Here is a 16,270-nt window from a genome sequence, read left to right as displayed (position 1 = left end):
ACTCTTCCTTTTCAGTGCATAGGACAGGACAAGCTACTCATCTCAGTGGCCAAGAATGCTCCAGTGAAATTGAGCAACAATGTGCAATTAGTTAAACTGCTCTGGAAGTGCCTGAATTTGTGGCTTGCAGGATTAGTACGAAAGAGAGTAAAACAGAGAGAAAGAAGTCTTTTCAAGCAGTGTGGTTACAGAGAAAATGAAAGAGGATCAAATCAGAAAGGCAAATATGTAAAAGAAAAATAAATTGGCCAAGGGGAAAATGAGGAGAAAAATATATTTAGATAGAACTGATAAAATCTTTTTTTAAAAAGAGGGGTGAGAAGTTTAAATATACTGTAAGAAGTGGTAGTTAAATGATTTTGTAAAGATAGAAACCTATCAAATATTTTAGCCATTTTTCTTTTTCTTTTTATTCTCATGCCTTCAGTTTCTATCCATTATTATTCCTTTCCATTCTTCTTCATTCCATATAAGATGTCTTGTCTCAAAAAAGCATATTATAATGCATATAGTTTCATTTGAAATATCCAGCACAACAACTCCATGTTGTATGTATGCCAAACACCCAACACAAAAAATAAAGATGACAATCACAAAACATATTTTAAAAAAATATATACAATTATTTTAACCATTCTGGAGTTCCTAGACCTCTTAGGAATTGGGTCACTTCGCTGAATGTATTCTCTTTTGCCTGTGTCTTTTTTGTGATAACTTAGAATTCAAAACGTTATTCCAGATATATCCTGACCAACACAAACTATAAAATGACTTGCTTCATGGTGTATTAAACTAGGATAGCGATGGAACTCTTTGTAGATGTTTTGATTTCATATGTAACAAGATGAGTTATATTCCAGCCAATAGAAAGTATAGAATACTAACATTGCCAGAATTAATTGTATCTATAGGAATGTGGATGCAGTTTGAAATTTCAGGAATCTCCAAACATCCTTTCTACAATTGAACTGTAATGCATTAAGTATGTTGTAATATTCAGCATGTGGGAAAACTAATACATGATTATCTTAGCACAGGTTGCAGCTAAAAATGGGCTCATATCAAAATATATATATCAATCAGGTCTCATATTTAATATTTCAATATATTTGATCTTCTTGTGAGGTTCCTAGGATTTATTCCTTTTGCACACTGTTGTTTACTCACTCACAGTTTTTGATATTAGTCCATGTTTGTTAAAAACCCAAATGCTGACACTAAAGTCAATCAAATTACAATATAATTTATTTGATTACTACTTCTTCAATGACTCAAGATCTTTTCTCAAATGCATTTCTTAAATTTAACAAAATTGGAAATGACATAGCAAGAGGATTTATATGGAAGGTATTTCCAAAGTGTTTGATACAACTATGAGCTTTGGTAAAATGAATAGTGACTTTCTCAAGATGCTGCATATCCAAATAGATAGTATTTCTTTTCCTTCCCATTGGAAGATTAACCAGTAACTCTGTTGCATGCCAGGTAAGATCCAAAGCAGTCTAAGTTTTAAGCCCCTACATAGTGCTAGTCAATGACCTAATAGTCAGAACCCTAATCTCATCAATATCAGGATCTAGACCCAAGTTCTTTGGGGAAAGCAACCCACAAATAGGCTTGCAACATAATGACAAACTGCATTTATTTAATCGGCTTCAATTGCCTTCCAACATAAAATAAGACTTACCAGAGTGAAGACAGGCTAAAGACATCACGCTAATCTACTCCCCAGCTCAAAGTAGGGCCTCGTTCGTCTTCGGCACAACTATACAGGAAATATAGAAACCTCTTAGAGAAAATGGTACTCAAACTCAAAAGATAGCTGTAATTTCTGTGTGATTACTCCGTTGTAATCCATCCATGCAGTTGAAACCTGATAGAAGGTAATCTCTTGAAGACTTTGAAATTAGTTAACTTCTTCCCTTTGGAAACCTGATTTCCACGACATCAAACTGTGCAAAAGGAGACCCCCTTTTCTTGCAATATAAAAAGAAAGTGGTACGTTGTTGTTCTTATTTAATGATTAGTCCAAATAGGATTATGATGGCAGAAAAGCTACTTAGGTGGCAAATGCCATCTGCACAGACCAATGAGACACAGCTGATGATGGGAGGGTCATTATTGCTAAAGATTAAGCCCCAGTAGCTTCAGAAGAATGCTATGGTATGGTCCTACAAGAGCAGGCCATGATCTAAACTGTTTTAAGCTCCCTTCCTTGATAAGGAAGATGTAAGCCTCATAGGTAAATCACACACTGCAATTACTCCTAGAAACAAGATTATAGGACTGTGTCCTTTGGGGCATGTTTTAATTCTAGCCACCCATCCTTGAGTCAGCAGAAAACTACACCAGTATGAACTTTACTGTTTCCATTACTGATCTTTCTCCTGCCTATAGTCTCAGTAGCTTGTCTTATCAGCCCCGCTCAGCGGTGGACTACGAGCGGGAACACTAAATTGCACTCACCACCACGGCTCGTAAGTTCTTGTGGGGCCATCGTGATTTTGCTGCTGCACCTGTGGAGGTAGCAAAATCGTGCATGGAGCCACAGGTGCGCCAATGTTGCGGCAAGGTTTTCTGTGCGCGATTTTGCTACCTCCACAGGTGCAGCAACAAAATCACGCTGACCCTGCAAGAACTTACGAGCTGCAGTGGCGAGGGCAATTTAGCATTCCGTCTTGTAGCCCACCGCTGGCTCCGCTAGATAGATGGTAACAGTAACAAGAGTTGGAAGGGATCTTGGAGGTCATCTAGTCCAAGCCCCTGCTCATGCAGGAGATCTATACTACCCTGTTTCCCCGATAGTAAGACACCCCCGATTGTAAGACGTATTGGAGGTTTCAGGGGGGTCTGCTAATATAAGCCGTACCCCGAAAGTAAGACATATGTCTTACTTTCGGGGAAACACGGGGGTATTGCCGCCTCCCTCTCATCTAGCTGCGCGCCGCCTCCTGCCCACGTCCGCACCGTCCCCCTCTCCATACGTCGTCGCGTCTGCCACCTCCGTCTGATCTTAATGAGCGCCGCCTCCTGCCCACTTCTGCGCCGCCCCCCCTCCATACGTCACCGCGCCGTCCCCTGCACTTGTCACTGCTGCCTCCTGCTTAAAATACGGTAATGCACACAGTATTAATCATACATCAGTAAAACATACACACTGGCATACTGGGGTATCATCTGCTGTTTTGTGGTGAATACAATACAGTTCAGGTTGTTAATAAATGTTAATTTTATGGTTAAAACAAAAAATTCGACAATTTTTTTCCAATATAAGACATACCCCAAAAGTAAGACATAGTGGGGCTTTTGGGGATAAAAAGAAAGTAAGACACTGTCTTACTTTCGGGGAAACACGGTAGGGGTTTGAATAGCCGAACTGTTGATCTTTCTGATTGACAAGCTCAGTGACTTAGCCACTGAGCCACCTAGTCAGGCTGCCAGAACAGGAAATCAACTCTCCAGGAAAGCTGAAGACTTTTTAAAATTGATATTGCCTATAATAATAGAATCTTGAAAGCCTCACTGTTGTATCTCCTCTCATTGTTATGCTCCAGTGAATTGGAGAGGTGTCTGATGAATGGTTCTGAATGTTATGCCATAGTTCCGTGATGGCGAACGTATGGCACACGTGCCATAGGTGGCACACAGAGCCCTTTCTGTGGGCACACCAGCCATCAGCCAAGCCCAGCTCCAGTGCAAATGCGTGCATGCCTTCCATTGGCCAGATGGTCTTCAGATCTCTCCTACGCATGTGCAGAGGGTGTGCGGGGAAATCTATGCATTGTGCTCGGGGGGGGGCAGGGGGCATTCACTGGAGGTGCTCACATTGCATTTGGGGGCTGATGCGGCAACCCCACACCCTATTTCAGCTTCCAGGTTGGTGCAGTAGGCCTTCCAGGCCCACTCAGTAGTTGACACTACTGAGCCCCCGGGACTCAGTAATGTCAACCCCTAACCCCCAATATTTTTCCCTTAGACTATCCACAATTGACCTCTCCAGGTTCCTAAGAGGTCAGTAAGGGGCGAGCATAAGTGCACTAGCGTGCCTTCCGTCTCTCCTTTATCTCCTTTATCTTTTCTTCCTTTCCTATATCTTCTCCCCTATTTTTATATCCTTTCTTCTATCCTTGTCTTTATATATATTACTACTTGTCTATTCTCCTCAATGTGTATTGTGTATTGGAATACATAAATAAATAAATAAACAAACAAACAAATAAATAAATGAATGAATGAATGAATGAATGAATAAATAAATAAATAAATAAATGTCACACGTGCATGGGGCAAGGGTACAAGCAGAGTGTGCACACACACAGGGGCAGGGGAATTGCACACGCATTGCATTATGGATGCATGTGTGTGTGCGCGCACATGCTTTCAGCACGTGACAACAAAAAGGTTAACCATCAGTCCATAATTCTAGGCTTTAAAAATGCTACAGGTGCTTCTACTGATCCCTACATATTTCCATCAACTTCATCTTCCTCACTCTCTACACTACCCTTCAAGATAAGGAGTCTAATAGATTTTGAACCCATTAAGGCTGCTCTTGGATGTTGTAAGAACAGTGGTAAAAATACTACTTTATACTACCAATACAGCTAAGGAATATTAAGGCTTCCTGTCTCATGGACTAAAGACAACAAGTAGACCATTTTGTGAAACAATTGAAAAAAAAGGTCGGGACATTTTGTCTTATGTCTAGGGGACAAGAGAGATGCAACCATAATTGTACTCTTCTGCAACTATTATTTGTAGCTATTCCTATTTTGCATTTGTAATTTCTGTTTTTAAATCCCCGATAGAATGTTTCCCTTTAAAATATTATTCAAAAGTTAAAATAATATTGCAAGGAATTTGCAGAAAGATATGAAAAAGTAGCCATATGTCACTTTGGCCATGTCTTCCCGGATTTTCTTTCTCTTACATAGTGCAGGTATTCAGTTGGCAGAAATTTGGAAGTCATCTAATCCAATTCCTGAGTTACTTAATTCAGATTCTTCATTTCAGAATATTATTGCCAAGACACTTTACCCTTACATTATCTACGGTTGACCTATCCAGATTCCTAAGAGGTCAGTAAGGGGCGAGTACAAGTACACTAGAGTGCCTTCCGTCCCCTGTCCTATTGCTCTCCTATATCTCCTATACCTTTCTTCTATTCCTATATCTCTTCTTCTATTCTTTCATTGATATGTTCTATTACTATATCTTCTTTTCTATTATTTCTTAGATATATTTTACTATGAGTATCTCCTCTATAACCTTCATCATGTATTTTACTATGTGTATATAGATATATACCCACTAAAACCCTCATTGTGTATTGGACAAAATAAAATAAATAAATAAATAAAAATAAATCAATGTTTCTCATGCCACCATTGACTAGCTTTCATTTGTTAGGAAGGTAGTTGAGAAGCCTGTAGTAAATCTACTCATAGGAAACCTATAGATCCTTTTCAATAAGAGCCCAGGCCCTGGTTTTGGATGGTGACAGGATTGGCTGAGGCACCAGTTGTAATTTTACCTGTAGAGCAGGAGGATCTGGCTACATTAATTTATGCTCTTATTGCCACCTTGTTTGGGTGTCAAACTCACCTCGTCAGGGCAGCATCATGTGACTTCCCCCTCCCTTTCATTAAACTGGGCCTGGCATGGCCTGTGCGTGACGCATCGGGCCTGCAGGCTGGGAGTTTGACAGCCCTAGTCTATTGTAACAATTTCTACTCTTAAAAACCACCTAAAAACTGTTAAAACTAAAATGCAATAGCCAGTGTTTCCAATTGTTGAGACTAGTTTTGTGGACCCTTTATTGATTTTGAAGTACAATTTAAGGTGCTAGTTTTAATCTAAAGGTCCTTGATGATTTGGTACTTGGAGATGTACAGAAGTTCCTAGTCCTACCAGTATTGACCCAATTAATTCAACTTAGCAGAGAGGCACTGCTACTGATCCCACATATTTGGGAGGTCTAGGAGGGCTGAAGTGAGGAAGATTTGCATTTCTGTGGTAGCACTGGTGTTGTGGGGCTGTTGACATGAGGTTAGCCCCTTCCTTGCTAATATTTTTGAAGTGCCTAAATTCTGAGCTGTTCTGCACATCCTTCTCCTGTTTTTGTTAAGCCATCTATATTCTCTATGTTTGTAGTTTTAGTTGGGTGTAATTATGAGGGGTTTTTTTGTTTATAATTATGTTGATTTTTATTTGGTGTTATCTTTATGTAAGGCAGCAGAAATATTTCTATTGTGATAAGATGGAATCGAAGCAAATAAATAGATAAATAAATATTAAGGTAACATTAACAAATCCTAAATACTAGTTTTTGCTGCTCAATACTTTAGCTGTTGATTGGGATGCTTTTTCTTTTTAGCTAAAATTTTAGTCACTCATTCTATTCCTGGCCCTTCATCAACAGATAATAAGTTTGTGTCATCTTCATTATCTTTCAGTTATCTGAATACAGCAAGCCAAGAGTGTAGCTGAAAGAATGAATGCAGTAATGAATATCTAAATCCCTCTTCCTGCTTAGCAGTTACATGATTTGGTGGCGTTTTAAGGGTTAGCTCCACTTTGGAGCAAAAATATGACCTATATTACAAGGTGTTGCAAGACGATATATGTGAAATGCTCAGATACCAGGGATTATCATTAAGTCCTCTGCTCTCCAGAAGATAGTCGTACCTTCTTTCATTATAACCATCTATTTTTATGTGTGTAATGCTTTTTCCAAATACTAAACACATTCTTAACTGTCCAACAAACTCGCTGTCCAACAAACTTTCAGGCCTGATACTCTTAGAATGTCTTCTTAGGAAATTTATTTGACACAAAATATTTTTCCAGCCTAGCACATAAATGTGTCTTTATGATTTTCTTCAGTGTTGTGGGTTTTTTTCTCTCTCTCTCTTATCTGCAGATTCTTTAATTAAGACTGTATTTTAAAATCATATTTATAGGTTTTACTACCATCAATATTGAGTGCAAAAGTGGAATAGAAATCTTTTTAATTTAATTACTGTGGTTTTCCTTCAGTGATACTTTCCCTTGTCTAAGATTTCCTTGGTTCCTGCTGGTATTTTACTTGCACAGATACACTAGGAGGAATGAACGAAATATACGTGGCAGGAGGGAAAGGCTAAGTCTTTCATAATCAGAGATATTTAGATTCCAGGAATAGCAAGTGGCAGCCAGTACTGCTGATTGGATTTTCAGCTTCAGCATTTTGCTCCCTTGAATGACATTAAGTGCAATTGCAGAATATATTAACCCATGGTTCACTTAACCTCAGTTACTCGAGTTTTTTTACTTTGACAGGGAAAATTAATTCATGGAAGAAATACTATACACACAAACACACACACTCCTGGACATAACTCACTAAATAGGAGGGTCACTTTTGAATGAAAATATAGAGTTGCAATATTTTCAAATGATGTCCTTACATAGAACTGAGCAGGCAAACAGGAAGGGAAATTTAGACAACACTCTTCTCTTGGAAGTATTACAGGGGGTTGCATCTTTTCCAAACTGACCTACATCAAAAATGAAATACAATCCAGAAATTCTTTCACAATACTGTGCTGTCAAAGTTTCTATATCACCATATAAACATGATGAAGTAAATAAGTATAAATAAATCCTGACTTAGAAATATTGTTTGATGGAACTTGTATGAAGATACTCCTTTAGGGCAAGGGAACAATGGATAGACATAGAGTAAAGCTTATTCAACATAAGTGCTGTTATGTTCTGACAGTGTACATGGTTTCACCCAGGTCCAGCATTTGAGAGGGAGAATACTCAAACATTATTGGTTCAAGCATCTGACAGTTTCCTATAAAAGAGCTAGCTGTCAGACTACAAGTTGCTGGTTGTACCAAGAAGTTTCCAAGTAAACAAGTATTCCTTGAATCTGTCTCCTGTCATTATTCCCACAATATAACAAATACTATAACATTGAAAAAAATATTATAAAGTAGAATAAAATTATGTCCAGCTACCTATGATTGGTCACTGCTGTATATTTTAAATACTAAAACTCTGACAATTGGATAGATTAAATAATTCAGAAAGCAAATAAAAATAAGAAAGAAGGCAGTATTATCCTGGATGGGAATCAACGTTTTGTGGTCACATCAAGTATTGATGCCAAGTCTATTTGCTGCAACCTTTATTGTATACAATAGAGTAGGATCTGAGTGATTATCATGGAGCAATTCTGGCTTCAAGGCTTTGCATTTGTCCATGAAGTGTAAGCTAGGAAATGCTGCTGGTCATGTCTTTTATAGTTGCTTCAGCATTGTTCAAGATCTCAGTTTCTCCTTACTAAGGAAAATCAGCTTGCTTAATCTGAAAACCTGCTTAGCCGGGAGACTTTAGACCTGTCTGCTTAACAAGAAAAGCTGCAGTTCATAGGGCCAGAGGAAGGTGTCTGTTGAAATTAACATAGGAAAGTAGCAGTAGTGATAGTGGGGGTGGTCAAATCATGTGTTGATGCCAAACGATATCAGCTCTGGTTCTAGAGAAATATCATTAAGTAAGAAAACGAAATATATCCTTATGTGTATAATTAACTTTTGATGCCTATAGTAATGTGCTATAATATTATTATATAACAGTATTATAGTAATACTATAATTTGAAATAATTTGTTAACCCTTGCCTGTTAGGCCTGCACTGTACCTTATTATTGCAGATGAGGGTTTAGGCCTTGACTTTCACAGTTAGGATGAGGTTACTTTTTAAAGTGTTTATTCATAATAATTGTGATTCTTGAAAGAGCTTAAGGATTGGCAATGAAAGCATGGATAAGAAAATAAATGTCATATATAAGGCACAATGATACTGAAGAGTCTTGAGACACAGCTACGAGACGGTTCTTTATTAAGCTCTTTTTTGCAAGTGACGATCAGCTGGAACGCGTCTCAGCTGGGCAATGGAAAACCGGCTGTATTTATACTATTTTTTCTCCCGCCCAAAACAAGCTGTCAGCGCCTTAACCAATCAGGCGCTGGCTATTAGCATAACTTCCCTAGTAACAGTTACCTCAGGCATAAACAGAGTATTTAACACCCCTCCCTTTTCAGATAAAAAAAACATACAATTACACAGAGAGCCATGTGACATAGTCAGCCAATCGCTGCGGTCTTTGTATTGTCCTGGCTGACCTGCGCAGTTCACTTGGATTTCCGCTGTTGGCGAGGAAGGATGTCGGATCGTTGGTTCCTTCTGGGACCTCCAGTGGGCCTAGCTGAGCTCCGGTGCCTGGAACAGAACAAATGGGCACCACATCGGTCTCGGCTGTCGTAGGGAAGGTCGATGGGCTGGGCGAGCCGCAACGAAGTGGTGAGTCCATTTTTAATTCGATTTCGGCTGGTGTTGCGTTGTTTCCTGTTGAAATTTCTGCAGTCCTATCCAGTCCGGATTCTGGGCATTTACGCAGATGGTCGATGTGCCTAGTCCATACTCGGCCATCGAGTAACAATATTTCAAAAGTTTTAGGAGCTTTTTGTTGCAGTACAGTCCCTTTGAGCCAATTAAGGCTTTTGTCAAAATTCTTAGCAAATACACACTGCCCAATAAATAAGTGTCTCTCAGAATCAACAGGCATAACATTAGTTGTACAGTACATGGGGTGCAATCTATCTAAAGTAGACCTGAGTTTCCTGCCCATAAGAATTTCAGCAGGGCTTCTTCGGCTTGTGGCATTTGGGGTTATATGTTGGGCCAATAGAAATTCATCTAAGTGCTCTTGCACTTCCCCTGGGCCAGCCCTTCTTAAAGCCTCCTTGGCAACACGCACATACCTCTCAGCCAATCCATTAGCCCACGGGGAAAAAGGAGATATGAGCGCATGCCTGATTCCTAATTGGTCCAGGAACATTTCAAATTGCCTGGAAGTTAGCTGGGGCCCATTGTCAGAAACTAATACATCTGGGCAACCATGTGTGGCAAACAAATGGCGTAAAGCTTTTATGGTAGCACATGTTGTAATGTTTGGCAGGACAATAATCTCAACCCATTTAGACAATGCATCAACCACTACTAGGAAATACTTAGTTTGAATGGGGCCAGCAAAATCTATGTGAATACGGGACCAAGGCCCTTTTGGTTGGTCCCAATCCATTGGAGTGGTTTTAGGGAGTTTTGGCCTAGACTCCTGACAGGGGTCACACCTTGCCACCCATCTCTCAATTTCAGAATCAAGACCTGGCCACCAAAAATGGCCCCTTGCCAAGCCCTTCATCCTTACAATACCAGGATGTCCTACATGCAGCATTTTTAACACTTTTTGTCTCAATGTTTTGGGAATGATGACCCGGTCACCCCATAATAAACAACCTTTAACAATTGATAATTCCAACCTTTTGTTTTTGAAATCCACAATATCTGGCCTATTACAATCAGCCTCCCACCCCCGTAGCACACAATTTATTACTCTCATAAGAATAGGGTCCTGTTTGGTATGTTCTGCCACTTCCGTGGCAGTAGTCAGGGGTTTATCCTCTAACTCAATGAGTAATACGTCTGCAGAGGGGGCAGGGTCTTGTACTAACTCAGAAATAGGACATCTGCTAAGGCCATCCGCATGGTTAATACTAGTCCCTCCCCTGTGAGTTAAGGTATAATCATAGGCAGATAAAAAAATGGCCCATCTTATCAATCGTGGGGACATGAAGGGTGGAGTTGGCTTGTCTGGGGCTAGGAGTCCTAATAACGGCTTATGATCTGTAATCAATTCGAAATGTCTACCAAAAATATAATGATGGAATTTCTTAACCCCTGCGACCAATGCCAGAGCTTCCCTGTCAAGTTGACTATAATTCCTCTCTGCGCTTGACAGAGTTTTAGAGAAAAACGCTATAGGGGCCTCAGTGCCGTTAGGCAGCACATGAGCCAAAACACTACCCACTCCATAAGGTGAAGCATCACAGGTGAGGCGTAAGGGAAGGGAAGTACTGTATTGTACCACTACACTTTTGGATGTTAAAAGGTTTTTTATTTGAGAAAAGGCTTTACTTTCACTGTTCCCCCAACTCCATGGGACTTCTTTCTGCAATAGACGGTGTAGTGGTTCTGCCGCTGTGGCCTTCTGTTTAAAAAAAACAGAGTAGAAGTTAAGGAGGCCTAAGAAAGCCTGTAGTTCTGTCTTATTTTTAGGCTCTGGGGCCTCTTGTATTGCCTTGACTTTATCGCATGTAGGATGGATTCCTTCGCCATCTATATTATATCCCAAAAATTGGATACACTTTGTACCCCAAACACATTTACCAGGTTTAACCTTAAGCCCCTTGTCTCTTAGCCTAGTTAACACCTCCCGTATTCTTGAGTTTAGCTGGGCCTGATCCTTTCCTGAAATAAGAATATCATCAAAATAAGGCAAGGTTCCCTTAATTCCTATTAATAAGCGCTCCATAAAACTCTGAAAAATTCCTGGTGCCACACTGACCCCGAACTGTAAGCGGGTGCATCTGAAAGCTCCCCTATGGGTAACAATAGTCTGGGCTAAAGAGGTAGGCCCGTCTACGGGGAGCTGCTGGTAAGCTTGCACGAGGTCAATCTTTGCAAACAGGTTACCCTCCCCAAGGGAATGGAGTAAATGTTGCACTACAGGTATTGGGTAGGGATGATGTTTTAAAGCCTTATTTAGAGTGGACTTATAGTCTGCACAGACTCGCAGGGAGCCATCCTGCTTAAGAGGAGTCACAATTGGGGTTTCCCATGGAGCTTGGTCTACAGGGACCAAAATACCCTGATGAATGAGCTTATCAAGTTCTGCGTCAAGTTTAGGAAGCAAAGGCAAGGGAACCCTACGTGGTTTTAGTCGGATAGGAGGAACACTAGGATCAATGGAGAATGAAATAGGGGGCCCTTTATAAGATCCTAAAGCTGGACTAAAAACGTCAGGAAATTCCTTGACGAAATCTGGAGCCATAGTATTAGATATTCTGTGAACGCCAGATATCTCTATTCCAAGGGGGGACATCCAGTCTAATCCCAAAAGTGAGTGGGTGGGTCCAGACACTACTAGTAAAGGTAGGGTAGCTGCAAATTTTTTGTGTACAATTGGGACAGTTAACAGGCCTAAAACAGGTATAATTTTCCCTTGAAAATCCTTAATAGGTACATCAGAATACAATAAATCATTTTTGTTAACATGAGGCATATACAATTTGACCTTAGACCATGGCATAATGCTATAGCTAGAACCAGTGTCTAGTTCCATCTGGCAAGGTTGAGAATTTAAAAGTAAAGAAATGTTAATTTTAGATCTGTTAGCAGTTACAGTGTTATTAATGGAAATTCCCCTGTTACCTCCTAAGTAGTCGCGGTTAGAGTTGGAGTAATTGTAGCGACTAGAAGATTTGAATGCCTTGTTTTCGCGCGGTTGATTTTGGAAACGTGGAGCCCGTGGAGTTGAGAAAGCTTCCTCCGGTAGGGAGGCTCAGCAAGCCTCAGCGATATGCCCTCGGCGACCACAACGGTGGCAATTTGAATCTCGGAATGGGCAACGGTGACGGGAATGGTTGCCACGGCAGCCAGAACAAGGAAGAGATTGTTGTGATTGCTTGAAGGGTCGAGGAAAAGCTTGCCGGATAAAACAGCAGTCATTTTCAGAGCTGGTAGAGGTTTTGATTGCATTTGCAGAGTCGGTCGGTGGATTAGGAGAGGAGATGTGGGCTACGACTTCCTGCTTGTCGTTCTGTTTCAGCTCTTTTGCCGCAGATTCAGCCACCTCGGCTGTTTGAGCGAGTTTGATGACTTGTTGCAGGGAAGGTTCTTCCTCAGTAAGGAGTTTGTTTCTGACGGTTGCATTTCACATGCCGAAGATAAGAGCATCTATTAGGCGTGCTTCCGGGTTCTCGAAGCGGCATTTTGACAGCACGGTTCTTAGGCGCGTAGCAAATTGGTTGATGCTCTCGGTTTCCATCTGGCCCATTCTGGAGAATTGGTGCCTGTAGACGATCGCCGGCTTTGTTGGCTTGAAGTGAGCCGAAAGCTTCGTTTTCAAAGCGTCCCAGGAAACCGAATTCGCTGGCGCTGGGTCGGTGAGCGTCTGTGCGAGGTCGAACATCTCCGCTCCACAGTAATTCAGGAAAATCGCTCTTTTCCGATCGTCGATAGCGTCTCTCATGCCGGCAGCCTCGAGGAAAACATCGAATTTAGCGAGGTATGCATCCCAAGTAGACTTCTCCGGGTCGAAGTATTCCGGCGCTCTCCCGACGGCCAGGGATTCCATTCCAGCAGGCATAGGTTCGTTCTTCTCTCGTCGCCAGGTGAAGAGTTTTGAGACACAGCTACGAGACGGTTCTTTATTAAGCTCTTTTTTGCAAGTGACAATCAGCTGGAACGCGTCTCAGCTGGGCAATGGAAAACTGGCTGTATTTATACTATTTTTTCTCCCGCCCAAAACAAGCTGTCAGCGCCTTAACCAATCAGGCGCTGGCTATTAGCATAACTTCCCTAGTAACAGTTACCTCAGGCATAAACAGAGTATTTAACAGATACCATATGTCATGACACCTTCACATAAATTATGCCACTTGTGTGGTTATGTCATATCACGTGTGACTTTATTTAAGCTTTCCTCTGCCTGCTTTTCCTGCTTTCTCAGGTTATCATGGCAGTGGACCAGAATACCTCCGGAACCGCCTTCTACCGCACAAATCCCAGTGGCCGATAAGGTCCCACAGAGTTGGCCTTCTCCAGGTCCCGTCGACCAAACAATGTCGTTTGGCGGGCCCCAGGGGAAGAGCCTTCTCTGTGGCGGCCCCGGCCCTCTGGAATCAACTCCCCCCTGAGATTAGAACAGCCCCTACCCTCCTTGTCTTTCGCAAATTACTTAAGACCCACCTATATCACCAGGCATGGGGGAACTAAGACATCCTCCCCCAGACTCTTATATTTTATGTTTGATATATATGTGCTGTATGGTTTTAATTGCTGGGGTTTTACATATGTTTTTTAATATTGGATTTGTTTTACAGCTATATTGTTTTATTATTGTTGTGAGCCGCCCCGAGTCTTCGGAGAGGGGTGGCATACAAGTCCAATAAATTATTATTATAATTATTATCATCATATTTTGCCTTCTCTACTCAGTTTCCTTGAAGATGAGGGTGAGGAAGAATTAAAGTAATAGGAAAGGATATATATAGCTAGGGAAAAGTTAAGTAGCCTCTCCCATTTGCTGATTCTCCCTCACAGATGCCCCTTCCCTGCCATCCAGTTAACAGAGGTGGTTTTAAGTAAGTTCTGACCACTTCTGGAGAACCGGTAGTGGAAATTTTGAGTAGTTTGGAGAACCAGTAGCGGTAATTTCATGTAGTTTGGAAAATTGGTAAATACCACCTCTGACTGGCCCCCATCTTTTCTCTGCCTCCCGGGTTCCAGCTGATCTGCAGGAAAGGGGGATTTTACAGTAACCTTCCCCTGGAGTGGGGAGAGAATGGAGATTTTGCAGTATCCTTTTCCTGCCATGTCCACCAAGCCACGCCCAGCAAGCCATGCCATGCATATCAAGCCACAGAACTGGTAGTAAATGTTGTAAGTGCTTCTTGTCTACCTTTTTTTCCCTCAGATGCCGGAAGTGCATGTGCATGTGCTATCGCGCATGTGTAAGGGCCCACTCCCATAATTCAATGCCTGGGGACGGCAAAAATGGCATACCTTGCCCTCCGCCCCTGAGGCTCTCTGGAGGCCTGAATCAGCCATTTCCCAAACTCTGGTGGGCCCAGTAGGCCCGTTTTCCACCCTCCCCCTGCTCCACAGGCAAAAATGCCCTTTCCCATCCCCCCAGAGACTCTCCAGAAGCCAAAAATGGCCTCCCAGAGTCTCCAGGTGAGCCAAAAATCAGCTGACCAGCACAGACATGCACATTGGAGCTGAGCTAGGGTAACGGCCCGCATGCCAGCAGATATGGTTCCGCGTGCCACCTTTGGCACCCGTGCCACAGGTTTGCCAGCACTGCCCTAGATTTCATCATTGTTTTCTGATCTCCTGCTGTGTTTTAGTGAAAATATTTGTTTTTATATACAAGAGCAGTGGGGTGTTTACAATTTTGTGTAAATTCAGGTGCTACAGTTCAGCCATTCCAAATAGCAGGCATAAGGCCTTCTTAGCTGATGATGAATCAGAATTTTAATTTGATTCTCAGTCACTCTGCTCTTAATGCTCAGTGGCTGTGGTTAATCTTTAAAACAGAAATCTTAGGGTTGAAGGCAGAAATGGCATTTCTGTTCAAGAGCCACAAAATCAAGTTCTGTGTATGTTTTCTTCAAATCCTGTGCAATCTGGTTCAGGCATTCAGCCCCGTGCCAAAACACAGGTGCAGTAGCATAGTTGCGCTGGACTCCACTAGCACTCAGAGCCACAGAGGCGAGCACGTGCCACCGTTCTACCTTAGCAGCCCAGTTCTGGCTACCAGCTGTGACTGGTGTTATGGGTACCATGGATGGACTCATACATCATGCCGCTGGGATACTAGGTGTTCTGTCTGGGTTCCCCCAGACCTCAACACCAACTGGAAAAAACAGCCAGACACTCTGGTAAAAGCAAAAGTACTTTATAGCTTACAAAATAAACACAGAGGAAAACCTGTTCTTCCCAACAGACAGGCTATAAGACTTTACAGCAGAGTCTTGATGTCCAGACAATACAGCAAGCTTCTTGCTGGCACACCCACCCCAAGGTTTCAGTAGTCAAAGGCACAAACCAGGATTCCAAGACGCCAAAGTTCACAGCCAGGTCCCAGGACTCCCAAAGATAATACTCCACAAGCCAGGAAGGGTGGGTCTGCCTTTTAGCCTTTCCAGAGAGCACCACACCCAAACCCAGCTGTTGCCTCTTTAGTGCTGAAAGTACCTAGCCAATTGGTCCCTTCGCTGTGTAGCTCTTCTCTGTCGCAGATCAATTATGGCTTGTGCATTTTCCTCTAAGGAATCCAGGCTGCTTGCTGGGGAGAGCTCCCTCTGGGGGGACTCTGGCTGTCCTCCCTCCTCCTCAGCCTGGGATTCCTCCTCCTCGTCTGCCTGCCCCTCCTGTTCCTCATCCTCCCCCTCTGAGCTGGAAACCGACAGAAGATCAGCCGTTCCCTGAGGGGCCTCAGACGGAACCACAACAACTAGGTAAGTCACTAAAACTTCAAATCTCTACCATCTAAGTATTGCATAAAGGAATAACTGAAAAGGTCAGGTTTTTAAAATCTCCATTGAATCCTTTGACAGGCAGATGAACGTGAGATACAAAAGTTAAGACTGGGCTG

The 16,270-nt window shown here is 42.0% G+C and overlaps 1 protein-coding gene across 3 annotated transcripts in view; it reads left to right on the top strand.

Moving 5' to 3' along the window:
- The window catches only part of C1H8orf74 (chromosome 1 C8orf74 homolog), a 61,345-nt gene that overhangs the window by 2,445 nt on the left and 42,630 nt on the right, over positions 1–16,270 (top strand). The window contains exon 1 of one of the 3 annotated variants that reach the window (XM_070734847.1): positions 9,331–9,351. The exons of 1 other annotated variant lie outside the window; for it this stretch is intronic. The gene's annotated coding sequence lies outside the window, so the exon portion shown is untranslated. Of the gene's footprint in view, positions 1–9,330; positions 9,352–15,945; positions 16,134–16,270 lie in introns of those variants that run through there. One more of the 3 variants, XM_070734846.1, reaches the window with a different exon arrangement.

The sequence above is a fragment of the Erythrolamprus reginae genome, chromosome 1 (genome assembly GCF_031021105.1).
Source record: "Erythrolamprus reginae isolate rEryReg1 chromosome 1, rEryReg1.hap1, whole genome shotgun sequence".
Taxonomy (NCBI): domain Eukaryota; kingdom Metazoa; phylum Chordata; class Lepidosauria; order Squamata; family Dipsadidae; genus Erythrolamprus; species Erythrolamprus reginae.
Note: the sequence above shows the minus strand (reverse complement) of the source record. Positions and strands in the feature narration are given on the sequence as shown.